Here is a 12,357-nt window from a genome sequence, read left to right on the forward strand (position 1 = left end):
GTGAGAAAGGTAGACCACTTACGTTGCGCAAGTGGGTTTTCTATGTAAGATTTCTCCAATGCAAGAGTGATGGGATCGTGTAATTCGAGTGGAGGAAGAAGAATTTGAGTGTTAGGTTTATCTTCAGTGCATACAAATGATTGATGAGGAGCCTTTGGTGTTTCGATAATTTCCTGATTGGAAATTAAACCAACCTCAAGACATCGAGGACACGACATAACCATCAGCTCGAGCTGAACTGCCTCAACAGTCTACGAGGTTTCGACTTCGTCACTGATAGATCATCATAGACCAGTGCCTTAGACAAATTAACAACATTTCAATCAGCATCTCGATGGGATGAAGAAGTAGAGAGATCACGAAATATAAGATCATAAAATTTAGGATATTTGTTGGTGTCTTCATGATTTGATGAATCACATAGAGGGGTAGATGAGAAGCAATAATGTTCACCCTCTACATTTCCAGAAAAAATAGATCAAAACTCAAGTGGATCTTCAATGAATGATTTTTCCTCTCCGTTGTCGGATGATGGACTAACATCCAGTGTGTTCTGTGAATGATCAACAATGGGTGCATTTGTAGACAGAGATACACATGTGAAATCATGGATGACAGAATCACCAAAGATGTCAAGAAAACAAGGAGGAGGCTCAGACAGAAGGGAGTCGTCCTTCGCCGAAGATTTATGCTCAAGCTCCCATTCATACTCTTCATGAATGACAACACAGGTTGGTTGTGCAACACCAACTCCGTCAATGGCTTGATCCTCATTCACAATAGTTGTAGAGTCCAGAATGGAAGAAGACAAGATAGTGCAATCTGGAGGATCATCAGAATACGAAGACGAAGGTTGAGGTACGAAATACATGTGACAACCCATGGGATTAGCAACCAAGTTTGTGCATGAATGGAGTGAAGTGATGTTGGGATGATGTGATAGTTTAACAGACATGTGTGTATGTTCTTCCACATCACTCTGCGGTGGTGGAGCTATTTGATGAGGGGACAACAAATATTCACTTATGATAGCAACCATGTTTGTTTGTGATTATCAAGTCCCATCACCGAAGTATGTTGAGTGGGGCTTGGGCTTGAACATATTTTTAAGATTGAGAAATTTGGTAAGACAATATTTAAATCTATCCATGAGATATTGGAATTTCATCTAACTTTTTGGAGCTTGAAACTACAATAAACGGAAGTCGTCCCAAAATTCCATAGGCGATTCTTGTGGCCTCTTCCATTGTTTTAATGGTTTTTTTTCAAGAGGTTTTGGATCAAAATGATGGAAATGAGATTGAATGAGATCACAGAACTGCTCAAGTGAGTGCACACTACCGGGTGACAAACTCTAGCACCACCATAGTGGGGATTCACAAAGTGTGTATGCGAGTAGCATGTTGGCCTCTTATGTAAAGAAATTGTCTGCAAGGAATGCATAGAAGTATTCTAAGTACTTAGGCCAGGCTACATCACCTTCATCATCATAGGTCAATTCGGACAAGAGATCAACAAACTCCCTCGTGATGTCGAGAGGTTCGACATGCAGAAATCATCCGAAAGGGATGAGCTTGAGAGTATCCATGATGGATGTGTGATGATTCAAAAGAGGATGTGAGGACTCATCTTTTCATCTGGCCCTCCTTCTAGCACCAAAAATATTGACAGTGTTGGACCCACCGACATGTCAGGGGATCTCCTCGGAAAGAAGTCCCAACTAGACCTTGGACTGTTTAGTGTAGGAGTCCCAGCAGTGGGTCGTTCGATATTGCCTTGATCATAGATGTGCGCAAGGGAAAGTAATATGTCCTTGTTGGTAGCAAAGGTGTGGCATGCATAGCAAGCCAAGGAAGTAACATGAACATTTCTAACACATGTAAAGTGAGGTGAGTGTGCCCCTTGGAAACCTATGGAAGCATGCAGTTTGGAAGGGAACACACAAGTGAAGATGCATCATGAAATGGAAAGAAGGTAAGCTAACAATCCAAAGTGATGGTTAAACCAACAACACATCTCAGTAAGATTCATACATACTTATACAGAAAGAGTCCATACATGCATGCGTAAGCAAACAAATACATATATCATTAGAGTAACCAAGATATATGAAATACAATAACAACATATGCATGAAACATGATGTATCTTTTATATTAAAAGTTAAAGTTCCAATCATATAATAAAATCATGACCAACTATTATGGGTAGCGGAAAGCTACAGTCATTGCCACCTGCTCCTCCAAAGAGATGTACTTGCTTTGCACTGTGGAGAAGCCAAGGCTCATTACAATACTCTCTAATCATTCTCTAAAATACTCCTATCGGAAGCTTGGCTGACCAAAATCCTTTACAATGAGTGATGAGGTTCTATAAATAACAAAGGGTGGGGTGACCCTTGAAGTTCCCCTTTGTGACTCTTCACATACCCTTATGACTCTTCACCTACTACATTAATGTTACATTCAACTATCGGCACTTAGACTTTAACTTTACAACATGTTACATACAATCTGCACATGCACCCATGTGAGACAAAATAGGCTTGAGAAAGCTATCACTAAGACTCGAGAAATTGTGGGAAGACCAACTCTTACCAACTCTTCAACATGCTCGTGATGATCAATGATGGTGAAATGATGCCAAGCTTGGTCATCCTCATGGTGTCTACACACTCAATGGTAACATCCTGTTGTAAGTGACCTCTTGCCTCTATTGCATCTAGGTATGCTAATATTGCTCCTCTATCCAACTCATCTAATAACATGCACGTAATCATCCTGAGTGAAGCTAGACTAACAACATACTGATGCATACTATCTGTGATGATCTCTAAGTGTGTGCTAGTGACCATGCACATCAACTTGTTGAAATAAATGCTCAGCTCTAGTTGGACTTGCTTCGTGTCTTGCCCTTGGTGAGTGTACCAATGGGTGGGAGCCCATGTGTGTGCATAATGAAGTCTATGCTCTTGTACGCCCTTGCATGTAATTGACGACATTTCTCACCATGTCTACTCCGTGCCAACCACTAGGCTGGGTCTATAACCTGTATGGGCGTAGTTTCATCAATATGTGCATGTTGCACCTCTTGTTATACCTATTCCTATTGCAACTCCTTCTCTTTTCAGTGAAGCTCTTGTTCTTCCTTCAGTTGTCGCTTTAGCACCTGCAGCTCCTTATCTGTTTCTCTCTCTACCTTTTCACGATCCTCTTTTCACATTTTCACCTCATAGCCTCAGTATCCAAAGATTATTTCATCACAAGTGGATCTGCTTGAACTTGCAACTTTTCTCCACCTCTGCGCTATCAATAACCTTCCTCTTGTAGTTGTCACATGCAAGGTTACTACCTTCTGCTGCTACTGTTAGTGCTACTCATTGTGATGCCAGTTCCATTTCATCTTGATATCCTTGTCTATGAACAACTTAATGTCTTCATAGATAGGCAAGTTAGACACTCGATCAACTGCTTCCCCAGTTACGCTCTCAACGGTGTCTTTGACTCTGTCTCCTGGAAGCCATTTTACCTGTGTTGCTAAGATGCAAAAACACACCTGTGATACCTCTAGACATAGCAACACTCATTGTAAGAAATCTACCAGTTGAAAACAAAAACAAACTTGAGGAATGACTTGCAACATACCTGTGTGACTGATTGTGAAGATTATGAAATTTTCGCCAGGAAACTGGGAGATGGACTGCCAAAACTACATAAGTCACAGTCCAGGCTTTCATAAGACTGACTGACTACTGGAACTATGCAATGCATAGTCCATCTTGGCTTGCTGAGGACTGAAACTGCGTAATGTGCAATTTCAGTCAGTAGTGACATGCGAACCAGCAAACTGCATTGTGTAGTTTTTGGGGCCAGCAAGGCCATACCTCCTAGAATTGCATAATGCAAGTCTAAAGTTTAATGCTTGGCGAGACTTGTGCCATTTTTGGAGGGAAGGTAGAGCCTTCACTTCCAAAAATGCACAATGTTAGTCAGGCAAGGCAAGCTCTAGGCTAAGGCCGCCCAGACCCACCGATGGGCAACTGAAAACATGAGAAGTCTAAATACATTGTGAAAGTGAGTGTAAACAAGATTGAATGATCATGCATGCAAACAAAAAGTGTAGGATTCAGAAAACGCGAAAACATGCATGTGTATGAAATGGGTCGCTGCAATGGCGATCATCGGTGCAAAAGCAATGTCATGCATGCGATAGTAGTGAGATGTGAATGAAAACTAAAATAGTGCTTTCACAAGCTAACATTCATTAAAATGATAGCAAGCACTCATTGAAATCAAGAAGAAAACACTCACACAAAGTGAAACACAAAAAGTGACAGAAACAAAACATAAGACATGAAAAGCAGACTTACCCTAAAACAGCTAAGCTGCAAGTGCCGAACACTCGTCGGTGCAATGTGGGATGCCAGAGCTGCAAGGTCGATGTGAGGAATGAGCTCTGCAACTTCTAGTTCATGATTTTTTATAAGATCAAGGTTATGACGCGCATGCCACAAATCTAGGAAAAAGAGACACTGGGCAAGAGGTTTCTAAAATGAGCTTTGCATGTAACCTCCAGCTACTAAAAAAATATCCCTACATCTAGGGATTCCTTTTTCATGTTTCCTTTTGCTATTTCGGGAAGAGAAACCCATGCATTCAAATCAATGTTGCTCGGTCCCGGAGGGAACTGGTCAACCTGAAGGCACATGCAACAGCCTAGTTGTTTTAGAGAGGGATTTGTTCAATTTCTAAGAGGAAATCGGCTGGCTGTCCTAGAGGGATTGTACAATTGCTGGCATCATCAGGTGACAACTTCCTAGAACTACGCAATTTTTGGGCTAAGTAGCAGTGCTGGGTTAGATTGCGCAATTTTCCCACGAAAGCATGTTTGACTGTTCTACACAATTTCAGAGCTCAATAGGTTGCACAGCAAATTTTTGCAATTTCTGGGCTAAGTAGAGTTGGTTGTATGTTATACATTGTGCAATTTCTGGGTTGATCAGGTCACTATCTCTCAGAATTGCACAATTTCTAGGCTGTGGCCCAGTGCCGAGTTAGATTGCATAGTTTTCTAAAGGAGGATTGCCTAACTGTTCTATGTATTTATGGATCCCAGCAGGCTACTCAGCTTATTTGTGCAATTTATGGAGTGAAAGATGGTTCCCCTCTAGAATTGTGCAATTTTTTGGGGGAGTGTCCTAGCCAGAAAATAGTCTAAGTCTAGAATGCCAGCTTGCAGGAGGGAGACAAACAAGCTGACATGCATAGACCGATAGGCCACTAAAACTCTATTGAAGCCTATGTACTTGATATTGCAAGACATGCTACTAGGGATGCTTGGAAGGGAGGCTCAAAAATGAAGCTAAGGAAAAATTTGGGGGGTGGTTGTAGCTGCTACAACACAGCTAGGAATGGAACAATCACTTTCATATGTGATTTTAGGAGAAACGTTCTAAAGTGTTTTATTGACTTAAAAAAAAAAAAAAAAGCTAATTTTTCCACTTCTAAATAACTTAACTCAACTCCTTCTAAATTAGAACTAAAGAAGGAAATGGGAGCTTCAACTTGTTCTTCATTTTGTTGGGTTGAAAATGTTGCATAGGATTGTTGTGGAGCAAAAGTATATGAAACACATTCTCTAGAAAAAGAGGGTGACGATAATGAAGTGTAGAAAATCTTGTAGATTCACAAGCTAATGCAATTTTCTAAACCAAGAGATAAGAATCTACTTCTACTCTTTACAGTGGAATCCCATAAACATCAAGCAAACAATAATCAATAGAGGAAGAGAATCAAAGGCAAATAACACAATAAATATTCGAGGAAAGCCACAACTCAAAACCCCACTATTTGTTTTGTATTAATCAGGACAATCTAGATGAAATTACCATTGTTGTTCTCTCTAGAACAATCCCAACACTCAGCAAATTCAATCTCCAACTCATAAGCAAGCTCAAGGCCAAATCTTTTCCAATTCACAAGCTCTCCAAGTCTCTGTTCCAATGTGTAATTCCTATGAAGGATAGCTTGTATTTAAATGGAAATAAAGCCTCTAAAACTAGTGCAATCCCTCAAGGATCAATTCCTGAATACATGCACTGTTAGTGCTACCCAAAAAATATAAAACAAAGAATACATTGTCCCTGCACTCTAGTCTCAATTGGATCTTTCTCAGAATCAACATGCATGAGTTTCTGATGGTGAAATATTCAATTAACTAGAGTAGAACTAATTAGGTCACTAGTGTCTCAACAGGAAGTTTATTCACTATTAGTTCCTGAAACTGATTGGAACTAATTTAACTCGAATTGATTCAATAAACTGTGTTAACTAGTTACAACTCATTCATGACTCATCCTTAACTCCTATAAGTTAGGGAGAACATATATATGTCTTCTAAAAGACTTCCAATTCGAATTTCCTAAATTAATTAAGTTAATTAAACTTAATTAATTACTTTCAAATTGCTATGAGAAAATAATTATATTTTAATTCACAATTTAATTCAAGGACAAATTAAACTAGAATTTCTTGTTACCATTTATCAACACTCAGTCTCAACAAGAAAGGGATTGTCCACTACCCCGATCCTATCTCTGTGAAACTTGAATTTACATCTTGGCAATGCCTTTGTTGACATGTCAACATCTTACTCCTCTGTGGGAATTGTAATCTACCAACATGATCCTCCTTAATACACAACCTTTGAGATGATGATACGGATATCTATATGCTTGGACTGATCATGAAAAGCTTGATTTTCAGAGAGTTTGATACAACTCTGATTATCAAAATAAATCACCATCGGATCCATTTGTTTACCAAAAAAATCAACCAGGATCTTCCTCATCTAGATAGCCTCGCATGCTCCTTGACTTGCATCCATGTACTCTACCTCTACCGAACTAAGTGCAGTCGATCTCTTTTTCCCGCTGTACCAAGAAATTGTCACTGACCCAACACTAAGATCCCTCCTGATGTGCTCTTCCTATTAGATGGACTCCCTACCCAATCTGCATTAGTGAAGCCCTGAAGCTTCACTCCCTCTGTCCATCTGTACCATAACCGAAACTGAGTAGTGCCTCTAAGGTATCTCAATACATGCTTTGTCACCTTCCAATACAGCTTGGTAGGCCTAACCATCACTTGACTAAGCTATTTAACTGCCTAACAAATATTTGGTTATGTGTTCACAAAATACATGAGTGAACCCACAAGCTGCCTGTAAACATTAGCTTCCACTACATCTCTTGAATTAGCATCCTCCTTCCTCCAGTTACTAGCTAGAGAAGTCTCCATGGGTTTACTACTCTCCATGTGGAATCTCCTGAGTATCTCATTGGCATATTTTCCTTGAGAAACAAGCAGCTCCCCATCTCCCTACCATACCTCCATGCCAAGAAAGTGATGCATGAGCCCCATGTCGTTCATCTCAAACTCTCTTGCATTGTCCTCCTTGCAATACTTCATGAGCTTCTCATCACCTGTCAGTATGAGATCATCTATATAAATTACAATGATCAAAATCTTACCTTCCACTACTATGTGATACAAGTTTGCATCTTCACTCTTCGTCAATCCCAACCTAGTGAAGTAGCTATCTATCCTGGTGTACCAAGCATGGGGTGTTTGCTTCAGCCCATACAATGCTCTCTTGAGTCGACACACATGTGACTCATGGTGCAAGGTTTCAAAACCTTCAAGCTACTCTATGTACACCTCTTCCTCCATCATGCCATTGAGGAAGGAAGTCTTCACATCCATCTAATGGATTTTCCAACCCCATCTGTGCAAATAGTGCCAAAATAGATCTGATCGATGAGTACCTTGCAACTGAAGAAAATGTTGCATCATACTCAATCGCCTCTACTCGTGAAAAGCCATGGGCCACAAATTTGGCCTTATGATTCTCAAAACTACCATATGTAGCTTTCTTTACCTTGTAAATCCAACTGGAGCTCACAACTGACTTGTCCTCTGGTCCCACAACCACATTTGAAACACTGTTTCGAATGATGGAGTCATACTCTTCCACCATCGCATCAACCCAAACTCACTGCTGCACTGCTTCCTAAAAGGAAGATGACTCTATCACAACATATACACCCATAAGTGCCATGTATCTAGTGTAACTCTCTGTTGAACTCCTCTATCTGCAGTGAGAAGAGGGTGCTCCCACATTCTCCTGTACATCATTCAACAATCTGTTAGCCTCTCTAGTGTGCTTTCTTCCCTCTCTAAAGACTCTCCCTGAGTGGATGTCTCCACTCCCGGAACCTCTTCATGTGGCTACTCCACATCAATCTGAGGCTCCTCAACACTAGGAAGTAAAATTTCCTCCTCTTCATGTAGCTCAAGCTCCCTCTCAAGGGATACTTGCATGGCCTTCTCCTCATGAAACTTGACGTCCCTACCAACCACTATCATCTGACGAGTTTTCATGTACACCTAATAGTTGTGGGGAGTATTAGTGTACCCCACAAATATCCCCAACTCTGCTATTGGATCAAGATTCTTCTTTGCATCTTTGGTCACATGGCAATAAACCGATGACCCAAAAATCCTAAAGTTACCAACATCTATCCTCTTACTAGAAAAATCTTCCTCTGGTGTTTTACTCTCAAGTATCCGATGTGGGCTACGGTTCTCAACATAAACCGTTGTGTTGAATGCCTCAGCCGACAAGTGTAGTGGTATGCCCTGATCATGCAACATTTCCCTTGCTTCCCCTACTATGCTCATGTTCTTCCTCTCAGCAACCCCATTTTGTTGAGGGTTATGTCATGTTGTCAACTCTCATTTAATCCCTTCCACTGCATAGAAGTTCTTAAACTCATTGGAGACATATTCTCCACGATTATAACTCCATAGAGCTTTAACCTTCTTTCCTAACTCTTTCTCGACCAATGCTTTGAATTCACAAAAATTTGTGAATGTCTGATCCTTTCTCTACATGAAAACTATACAAAATTTACGAGAATAGTCTTGGGGATGGATACTGTTAAGAATGGTCCACACACATCTGAATTGAATCTCTCCAGAATAGACTTTGCTCAATTGTCTCTATCTCCAAAGGAATACTTGGTGTATTTTCCCAAAGCACAACCCTTGCATGTATCAACTTGCTCAAGCGTACCTTCGGGAAGACTGGTAGAGATTCTCTGCAATAGCTTTAAAGCCCCATGATGGAAGTGGATCAATCGCCTGTGCCACAACATGTCGATGTCTCGGCTCAACATCTTTTCCAATTTTGAACTCAAACCACCACAATCCTCTACCTCTATCGTATATATATTCTGAACTTGAATCCCTATCTTCTTTACTTGACCCATGGCTATGTGTCAAAGGAATACCTTTCCTTTCGTAAAAGATCACATCATAGTGTCTATCCTCAAGCATGGAAACATATACCAATTTCTTTGTGAATCCAGGTACATGCATAACATTCTTAAAGGCAAGTGGATCCACATGCTCACTTTGAAAAGTAATAGTGCCCACACCAGTAACACTATACTTACCAGATCATTGCCCTTCTTAATATGCATCTTGAGATGTTTCTCCTATAGTTGATTGAATAACTCTTTGTCACTAGTCATGCGAAAAGAATCTCCATTGTCTAAGTACGAGATGCTTCCCATCATTGAAGACACCATGTATGCAATGAGGGAAAATTCCATTTCAAATTGGGAGGCCAAAGCCTCACCTGCCGCTCCTCCTGAGGACTTCTCCTTGGACTTCTTCAATGGACAATTTGTAGCAAAGTGATCCATCTTGTGACAATGAAAGAATTTAATTTTCATCATGTGCTTCTTCTTACCTGCATGATAAGAATATGATTTGGAACGAGAAATTTTACCTTTCCCCTTCCTTGCCTTAATCTCTAAGGGACAACTCTCTTCATCATTAGTCTTTGATGAAGAGCCATCCCTGGTGTTCCTCCTGATCTCATCCAGCATCAAATCCAACCATATTTTTTCTCAATCTGGTAGCTTCTCCCAACCATTGATAGAGTCCTGATAACTATGCCAACTCTTTGGGAGTCCAAGAAGAGAAAGGCTCACCATATCCTCCTCGACAACTGTGATTCCAACACTTCCAAGTTCATCTCGACATTGAGTGAACTTGGTCAAGTACTTTGGAATCGTCTCACCTTTCTCCATCTTGATTTTACAAAGTTTATCCTTAAGTGCCAACTTCCTTTGATTACTGCTATTCGGATACAAGTTCGTCAATGTTTTCCACATAGCATGTGGAGTTTACTTGGCATGGAGGCTCGAGACAATGTGGTCTCAAACTCCCTCAAGGATTATCTGCCTTGAACAATCTCCATCCTATCCCTCTAGGCTATAAAATTCGAGCTTCCTTCCAAGGCATACTCAAGCCTCAACCCATGGAACGTCATCTATCGATCTTGAAGTATGTATGAAAATTCGACTTTCACCTCAAAACTTCGAAATCTGTGCTAGAGAGCAGATTTTAAATCAACAATATCTCCTTCATTCGAACTCTAATTCGGCTTATTGTTTTTTTTTTTAATTTGGGTATCGTTTCCCAAGGAATCCAGATTTGCAATTTGTTTCTGGAAATTTTGCATAAAAATTCTCAGAATGTGTCTACAAACTCTCAGCCCAAAAAAAAATCTTGCTCGGATACCATGTAGAAAATCCTATAGATTCACAATCTAATGCAATTTTCTAAAGCAAGAGATAAGAATCTGCTTGTACTCTTAACAGTGGAAGACCATAAACATAGATAAAACAATAATGAATAGAGGAAGAGGATCAAAGGCACATAACACAAAAAATATCCGAGGAAAGCCACATCTCAAAATCCCACTATCTATTTTGTATTAATTAGGAAAATCAAAAAGAAATTACAATGCTTGTTCTCTCTAGAACAATCCCAGCACTCAGCAAATTCAATCTCCAACTCATAAGAAAGCTCAAGGTCAAATATTAGCCAATTGACAAGCTCTCCAAGTATATATTCCAATGTATAATTCCTATGAAGGATATTGTATTTAAAGGGAAATAAAGCCTCTAAAAATAGTGCAATCCCTCAAGGATCAGTTCCTAAATGCATGCACCGTCAATGAAACTTAGAAAAATCTAAAACAAATAGTACACTCTAGTCTCAACTGGGTCTTTCTCATAATCAACGTGCATGAGTTTCTGATGGTGGAATATTCAGTTAACTAGAGTAGCACTAATTAGGTCACTAGCATCCCAATTGACTATTTACTCACTATTAGTTCCTTAAACTAATTGGAACTAATTTCATTGGACTTAACTCAATAAACTAAGTTAACTAAATACAACTCATTCATAACTCATCCTTAACTCCTATAAGTTAGGGAGAACATATACATGACTTCTAAAATACTTCCAATTTGAATTTCCTAAATTAATTATGTTAATTATACTTAATTAATTATTTTCAAATTGCTATGAAAAAAGAATTCTATTTTAGTTCACAATTTAATTCAAGGACAAATTAAACTGGAATTTTTTGTTGCCATTCCTCAACATGAAGGAGCATCTATGATGGCTTTCTTTACTGATTCAAAAGAATTCCTTTCATTTTTTCCCCATTTTAGATTGTATTATTTTTTATCATGGTCTATAAAGGCATAAAAATTTGTGAAACTTTTGGGACAAATCCTTTAAAAAAATTGATTTGGCCAAGAAATGATTGCATAGGTTTTTGTTATGAGTAAGTGAATTTCTAAAATATCATTAAATCCTTTGGGATATATGCAAATTCCTTCTTTGGAAACAATAAATCCTAAAATTTTACCTTCACTTAGAGAAAATAATGACTTCTTATGATTCAAAGAAAGTCCAAACTTTCTACATCCTTCAAAGATTTCTTTTAGATCATTAAGACGATTATTACTTTTTTTTAATAGATAGTAATATCATCTAGATACACAACAACTAATTTATTGATCAAACCTTTGAAAGTGATAATCATATCTCTTCGGAGTGTAGCTCCATCATTTATCAATCCAAAAGGAATCTTCTAATAAGCGTATATTCCCCATTTGGTCATGAATGTGGCTTTTAGTTCTTCCTCAAGATGCATAAGAATCTAGTTATAACTTCAAAAATTGTGTAAAAATGAAATCAATGTAGAACATGCAATAGATTGTAAAATTTGTTCCATTGGAGGTAAGGGAAAATTGTGATTTTCACGTTCTCTATTCAATTTCGTATATGCAAATTCGAATGTCTCCATTATTTTTTCTGACTTACACAAGATTTGAAACCCACTTTGAGTGTTTGACTGGGAAAATTATTTTGGCTTTCAGTATCTTATTTAACTCGGTCTTGATTTGAGCTTAAATATTAGGGTGAAT

The sequence above is a fragment of the Pinus tabuliformis genome, chromosome X (genome assembly GCF_031772625.1).
Source record: "Pinus tabuliformis cultivar Carrire ecotype Pingquan chromosome X, CPIR1, whole genome shotgun sequence".
NCBI lineage: Eukaryota > Viridiplantae > Streptophyta > Pinopsida > Pinales > Pinaceae > Pinus > Pinus tabuliformis.